Source organism: Saccostrea echinata, unplaced genomic scaffold, assembly GCF_033153115.1.
Source record: "Saccostrea echinata isolate AGI-Se365-2 ecotype Australia unplaced genomic scaffold, CSIRO_AGI_Sech_v1 ptg000009l, whole genome shotgun sequence".
Taxonomy (NCBI): Eukaryota; Metazoa; Mollusca; class Bivalvia; order Ostreida; family Ostreidae; genus Saccostrea; species Saccostrea echinata.
In genome coordinates this window covers 41425090-41433604 of record NW_026889758.1, presented here as the reverse complement: position 1 = coordinate 41433604, position 8515 = coordinate 41425090, and positions in this window count along the sequence as shown.

Below are 8515 nucleotides of genomic sequence, written 5' to 3'. Positions count from 1 at the left end.
TTGTTTTAAAAAAATCATCTTATCTGTTTTATGTCTGTCTGCCTAGCACTCATTGTTTTAAAGAGAACAACTCAAAAAAGATAAAATAGGTCATTTATTGAACATAAATGACAATACACAAATAGGAATACACATAATAGCCTGTTGCATAAAAGTACATAATATGCCCAATCAAAAAGCATGCAACTAGGATAACAGTCCTACCAAGAAAAAAGGGTTGCATAGAATATATTATGCATTTGCTGAATAAATTATGTACAACATGGGAATATTTGTATTTAACTGAAAAATATTTGGACTAGTACATTGAAGGGACTAGAAAAAAAAACAATATCATTACATATGACAAACTGTGTTATGGGGCGTTACATCTTTTTTTTTTCTAACCATTATCATACTTTCAAGAGAACATGCGGTTTACATATAGGTCGTTTTTCCTCATTAAATGTCTGACATGCAAATTAAACTGTTAATAGATAGTATTTGCCTTCAATTTTCAACTGCAAAAGAGGCAAAGCATCAGTAAATAGACTAAAAAATGAATTCTGTTCCATGAGGAATTTTGAGCTATTTTTTCTGAGGAGAAAAGCATCATAATATCTTACAGTTAGTACCAAATTTATGAAGAAAGGAGTCCTGTAGGTTTTGTTTTGAGTATATTGAAGGAGGAGTCTCTAACAAAAAAAAATTACTTTATTAAGCTACAGTTTAATATAGTTAACAATAGTGTACTATATATTATCAAAGTTTTTACTATGGTAAGTAGAGTATTTTTAGTTTGAATTTCAAATTGTTCTATTTTTTTTCTTCTTTATTTGATTCCTCCAGAAAATAAGATTGAAAGGAGATACTGCCATTCACAAATAATAATTGTTTTTAAGTTATGTTATGCTGCCTCCCATCATCTCTTGTGTTGATTGTAAACCTGTAAGTCTTGTTAACGTACCTAACACCATACAACTAATAAGAATTTTTTTAAAAAATCTATTATCAAATCCATATTTCCGCACATAACGCAGGTTTAAATGTCAAAGCAAGCCGTCGACTTTAAAAGCCAACGCTTCTCGCAAGAGTCCAATAATATGGTGTTTATGTCTCCAAACTGATTCCATAAACAAGCGTGTTCCAAGTATGATCAATTTTTAAACCAAGGCAAGCTTCTGACGAATAAGTTTAAGTTACAAGGATTTCAATATCCCCATTTAAAGTAAGCTTTTTGCGAATTCTACGGTCGTTATAATATCCTTGCTTGTACAAAATCGTATTTTGTCTGACATTTTTTATACCAATTGTTTAGGTTATTGCTTTTATACTAAATTTAACTACGAGGTACTCCGTATATATGATCAATACATAGGGCTTACGGCGGGTATGACCGGTCAACAGGGTATACTTACTCCTGCTAGACATTTGATCCCACCTGTGGTGTTTCCATTGGTCCGTGATTTTGCTCTGTTCACGATTCGTTTTGTTTTCTGGATTTATGAGATTGATCACCGTTCATTATCTTCATATTTTACACTAAAATTGTTTGCAAATAAGATGGATGGATAAAAAAGGGAGGTGTTAATCCTGGATTCATACATCCTAAAGCTTCCTCTTACTTAAGAGGTATAAATGTTTTTCTTTCAAATACAAACTAAAGAGCCTTGTTTTTGCAGTAACCCTTATGTGTTTTTGTGGATTTTTCCCCTCTATTTCTTATATCTTTAATTGTGTCTTAACTTCAAATAAAGCCTTTTATCACCGTAAGCATGCATGACCCACCCACCAACGCTTGGCATTGTCAGGGTTCTCCATGGGCCGTTAACGTGGCGGCTCCGCCACAGTTAAATTCTTTTGCACCACAGGTTAAAAGTCAGCGCCATAGTTTCGCCACAGTAAAATATTAGCGCCACAGCAATATCGTCGGCGATCATGAGGATAAATGTATAAATTTATAAACTTCAAAATGAACCCCCAAATTATGTACTATTATCTTATGCTGAACAGTTATTTTGCACTAATTAGGTCCCATTGTTTGGCTTGCAAAATCAATTATCTTCTAGGCCTTGATGGACAAAATTATTTTTTAAGTACGTTTGTAGTTTTTGTTTTTTTTTTGTTTTTTGTTTTTTTTTTTTTTGGGGGGGGGGAGGAGGAGGGAGTGGTACAGAACACCTATATTCTAATTTTTCTTTTTACACTATGTTAAATTCGATATCCATTAATTGTTTTTCGTTATCATTAAATTTATAGTTCAATTTTCCAAATATTTACTACCATTTTTGCATTAAACTCGTGATTCAGAAAAGTTGTGTGTTTTACAATTTATTCAGTAGTTGCCTCGCTAACTTGGTCGTGAAAAGACCGCCAGTATATGCAATTCGCGCACGTCTTGCTCCACATTTAAATTTGAAATGATGGAGGACCCCGCATTATGATAGAACAATTGACAAATTACGAAATTATAATTTTCCCGTTTGCTTTCCGTAAAATAGTACTTGTCCCCTATAAATTTTCTTTTCGTTTACAGACTATTTTAAACTCAATAGAGTGCTTGAGGGTGAAGGATGTGCAGGGACCTTAAATAAATGTTCTCTCTGTGACATGGTTTTAAAGCCACAGAGAGGAAGATATACAAGTATTTGGTAATAAAACTTAAAAACATTGTACCAACATTATGGACCCGCTAAACACTTTCTTGACTTTGAGAAAATTCTAAAGCTTAAAGGAGTACGTATATGTATTAAAATAAATTTAAAAAAAAAGATAAAATAACACCGTTCATTTTTAAGATGAGATGCGTGCCTTTTTTACCAAGGGGAATCTTCAAAGACAACGAAGTAATGATAAAGAAAAATTGCATTTGCTTACTGAAAAGGGGAAAATACATGCAAATAAAGTTTTCAATTACGCTATTTTGGTCAAATATAATGTTAAGAATACTTGAATTAATTAAAAATGATGTAATACAATGCAGATTGCAATTACGTTTATTTTAAATAATTTATCGACGTAATAAAATTTTCCATTCGAATATCAGGCTATATGATATTATTTTTATTTTTATGTTTTGTTTAACAAGCAAAAAAAGAATTTATGCATACTTTTCTCACCTTAACCCAAAACTGATTTTTATTTCATTATATTTTTGCCGATATATAGTATACTGAAAAAAATAAAGCTACTTTATACTGTGCCCTATCAATAATTACGTCTGATGACTCTTTTTGTTTCTCTTTTTTTGTAACCTTTATTACTTTAATTTCCTAGTCACTAGATACATGTACTTACCCCACCTCTGTTGATTTTTCGATGAAATCCTGGCTTACGATTGGTTGAAGTCTGTCACGTGAAGGGGGTGTATTACTTATACCTAGTCGCTTGAAAATCAATACATGGTCGATACGGAGTTATCATTCTTTTGTAACGTTCGAACAACTCGAGTTTGCCGAGTGTCTGTTGACAATGTTACAGTTAACTAATGTAAGTAACGAAGATGGAACCTTTTTCTCCCTTTACTGAAAGTCTTCAAAACTGTCAGTACGTTATTAGTCTATAGCACGAAACACTCGCAAAACAACATTACCTCACACAACGTGACGTCATAATACGCATTGTATGAATGATGAAACATATTTATTATATATTTGTTATATAATACAGGATTTTTGCATACCTGATATGAACACAGGCACGCGCCCTGTATTACACACCCTGTATCAGCACCCTTTATTTTACCCTTTATCACACCCTTTATTACACCTTTCCGGAACATCTCTGTATTTTTCATTCGGAGTACCTCGGATCTTTTCCTATTTCTTTCCAAAGTTTCTTCAAAATTGTAATTTTATGTCATCAGACATTTTATGTTATTCAAAATAATTATTTGTTTGATTTATAATAATTTCATTTCTTATCGCTGAATGCATTTATTTGCCTTTAAAAAAAGATTGAGAAACGGAAATTCAACAAAAACAGAACACATTCAATTATTAAAAATTCAGTAATTAATTTACAAGTTTATATATGATTTTTAGACACTATTTTCAAATATATAATAAAAACAACAATACAAGACAAAATCTGTATCACACCCCATATCAACCCTCGACCAATATCAGCCCTCTGGCCTTCGGCCCTCGGGCTGATATTGGAGTCTCGGGTTGATATGGGGTGTGATACAGATTTTGCCATGTATTATTCTCTATATATAGTGAGAAAAACAATTTTACAAACCACAGACAATGCATAAATATTTTATCGGTGGGGTAAATTCGTTACATAGTTTTTTAGTGTCAGGGTACGGGATGATACCTGGTTAGTAAATTCCATACCTGGCTCGGCTTCGCCTCGCCAGGTATAAAATTTACTAACCAGGTATCATCCCGTACCCTGTCACTAAAAAACTATGTAACTAATAATGCATATTGCTCGCTAATAATTCACACATGGCAGATAACATCAAGATTTTTGCTGATCACACCTCCTGCCCCACACTGTAAACCAGAAAATACGTCGCCATTTTGCGATATAGATATTCTTGATATAAATCTATTATATATTGTTTGAGAATGAAATATGAAGATAAGAACGAACAATAATCAAGCCCAAAAGCACATTGAAACAATACAAATTTGGAGCAAAGCAAACAAGGACCTCTAAGAGCATCAGAGATGGGATCAGGTGCATGGAGGAGTAAGCATCCCCTGTCGACGGGTCACACCCGCCTTGTCTCCTTGTTATGATCAGGCAAACGGAAAAATCCGTAGACAAATCAGTATGAAAATAATGTCCTAACAATTAGTTTTTGAAAATGTCAGTCTACACTCGACTTAATAATAGATTGTATTTACTGATAAGGTCATTGTATCGACCATAGAATTTGCGAAATGTTGACTTTAAACGAAACTGTTGATATTCTTGTTTCATCAACTTATTTGTCAATAGTTTGCCTCGTTTTAGAAATTGTTCGTACCTAGTGCATGCTCTTTCGTATCAACTCAACTAGGAGACATAACCTTATATGCAGGTGATAATGGTATATTGCTACAATAATAAGAGTTGACAATAGAAAAGTTGAAGTAATCACCTATATCATAAAGTTTTATAGGTTACCATTAACTTCTTTTCTAGTGAAATATCCTAATATGAAATAAATGTATCAGACTATGTGGTATCTTTTATTTCGAGTTCAAATAGAATATCGAATCAACGTAGGAATGAAAATGAATATTGTTAATTGATAAAACGATATATCTAAATGTTGAACTGAAGACCACAGCAAGAGACTTCTTTTCATGTAGACGTTTTTGAATAAATTCTGCTTCATAAGAGTACAAAAATAGGTCTGCTAATAATGGTGCACACTTATTACCTATAATAAGAATTTAAGAATATTTTGCTTAACAACCCCAATATATTTTTAATTTCATTCTGATTTATATATAATACTCTTGCACTGTTATTAGTTCAAATGACCTGTTCGATGTAAATGTCTACAATGATTTCTTGATGGGCAAAACTTAGCTAAAGGGACTAGGCCTAATCGAATCTTAAACCGCCTTCTGATTGGTTAATTTACATATATACAGATCTTGAATCTCGAAATGCGAATATAGCTTCGTATTTTAAACTCAAATTTCGAATGGACCTTCTGGGCTTTCGTAGTTAGGGCACTAAAACCTCCTTCACAAATTTCATTGTTATCATTCTTCTGAACAGACATTAACGAATGCACAAATTCTTCCTGCGTGAATGGTACATGTACTGACCAAGTCAATGGATATACCTGTGAATGTATACCTGGTTATACCGGAGTCAACTGTGAAACAGAAGGTACATTTACTTCCCATACAAATCAATTTTAGAATAAGTTATTATTCTTCTGACCTTATATTAATAGTTTTGATTGGAAAATCTACTACTATGAATTCCATTTTTCAAAGAACATAATGTACATATGGAAAGGAATGGATTTGCATATACTTTATATTTTTATACATTTAAGCTCAATTAAAGGACGAATGTGCAAGTTCACCGTGTAAGCATGGAGTGTGTATTTATGAAATTAATAACTACGTTTGTGTCTGTGATACGGCATATTATGGGAGAGATTGTTCACAGTGTATGTATATAAAAAAGAATAAATAAATAAAAAAATATTATGTTCAATTCAAAATTCATCTAAGTTAGGTTTTCAATTTCTCTGAAAATCTATATTATATACAAAATCTCTTAAACTATTTTTCAAATGCATCTTGTCAGATATAATGAAATACTTTATACATGACTATAACACTTTATATGTCTTTATTTTGAAACCGTTCCCAGAACTTAAAAAAAATATCCTTTTTTTCTTTTTAGTTAACTTCTCCTACTTAATACCATTATTGGTAGGATTGCCGTTGTTGTCATTTGCCCTCGTTCTTCTTTGGAAAAGATTCAAAAGGTACGGAGGTTTATATCATTTCATTTAACAGCAAAAGTAGGAGGACCGGTAGAATCCAAATTTAAATATTCCTTACAATCAACATAATAATGAGACCTGGGTGCATATATATATATATATATATATATATATATATATATATATATATATATATATATATATATATATATATATATATATATATATATATTATTCATATATAATACACATGTATATATGAAGTTTCTGGACATTACCTGATTCATGTTTAATCTCCTTAAGCATTTTTTAAAAATTTGCCTTGGGTAAAAAATAATTCGAAATAAAGGACACAAAATAGTCTGCCACATCTGTTTCATATTGGGATATTTTATTGACTTTAGACCATAATGGCCAAATAATAACAAAACTATGTTAAAGGAGATGATTTTACCTTTTCTATCGACAACTTTCCTTACTTATATAATAATATTCAACTATCACCTGCATTTGGTATTTATGCCTCCCTTATTCGATACACAATTAAGAGCATGCTCTGAGAAGAACCGTTTTTAACCTGAGACAGGCTACTGACAGATAAGTTGATGTTACTTGGATTTCAACAACCTCGTTTAAAGCCAGCATTTCGTAAATTCTATTATATTGTCGTTATAATGACCTTGTTAGCAAATATAACTATCATGGGTCGTACGCGTATTTTGGTTGACGTTGTTTTCATACCAATTTTGTTAAATCATGACCTTTAAACAAAATTTGACTATGAAATTACTCCGTCTACCTAATCAATACTCCGGTGTTTCCTGTCAACATGGTATGTTTACTCCTCTTCGGCACCTGATCCCACCTCTTAGATTTCCAGGGTTTCGTGTTTAAGGCCCTGTTCACAAATTTGTTTTGTTTAAAGATTTTTAAAATTGCTCTTTGTTCACTATCTTCACCCTTTTCATTTTGTTTAATTATAGAGACAGTGACGTTGAGATGATTGGAGTTTTTCACTTCAGTGATACACCTTTAGGGCCAAGTAAGACATCGTTCCAAAAACAGACACAAAGTCTGTCAACCAGTTCAAAAGTCTTAGGATTTATGAATCAATTATGGCAAAGAATCATGAAAGTGATCAAACTAAGTGGGAAAATTACCGCATTTTCAAACAGCTCCACGAAAAATAAACAATGTTTTACGGGTGAATCAGCATTTCAAGTCGACAAAACCCATGTCGTACATGTTGATTTACAAAGCAGCTTTAATACATGTGAAATTGATGACACAAAATATTAATGAACATTACAAAACAATATTAAACCAAAAATATTTTTATTATCTGCCCCTTGTTTCAGAATATATCACTCAATGGAAAAATAATCATATCCCAATTAAAACAAAAACGAAAAAAGCTAAGAAAATCTCTCTCTCTCTCTCTCTCTCTAATATAAAAATAATATTTAAATTCGTGTATCTTAGTAAAAATCTCAACAAGAATTTTTCTGCTTAATAAGATATTGTTTCAATATAATAAAGAAATTAATAAATGAATTCGTTTTGTTGTGTTTTTTTTAATTTAATTATGTCGCCCCGAACGAAGTCGGGCGACATATTGCTATTGTACGCACAAAAACTTTGACCGGGAATGTTCTCGCAGATGGCTGGAACAATCGTGCTGAAAATTCACAAAAAATCGATCACCGGCTGTACTTGTGCAGTGAAGACTTTCAGTCTTGAAATGGCTATCGTTGCCATGGAAACATACAAAAAGTGAAGAATTTTGTCTAGAAGTGGTGTCGCTGATTCTTTGAACAGTCGTCATGAAACTTAACAGAAATGATAATCAGTAATTGTAGTTGTACATTTAACATTTAAAATTTTTCAAATTCCCCATCATTGCCACTGAAACAGAGGAAGAGTGAAAATTCTATAACTTCGGTTTTCTCAGGTTTTCTCAGTAACTGCTCAAGCAATCATTTTGAAACTTTATTGGATGATTCCTTGCATTGTGTCAAAGTGATTTCTATTTAAAAAAAAAAAATATGGAATTGGCCGCACACAGTTACCATAGAAACAAAACAGAGAAAAGGTGTTATGTTCACATATGTTCTCAGAGATGGC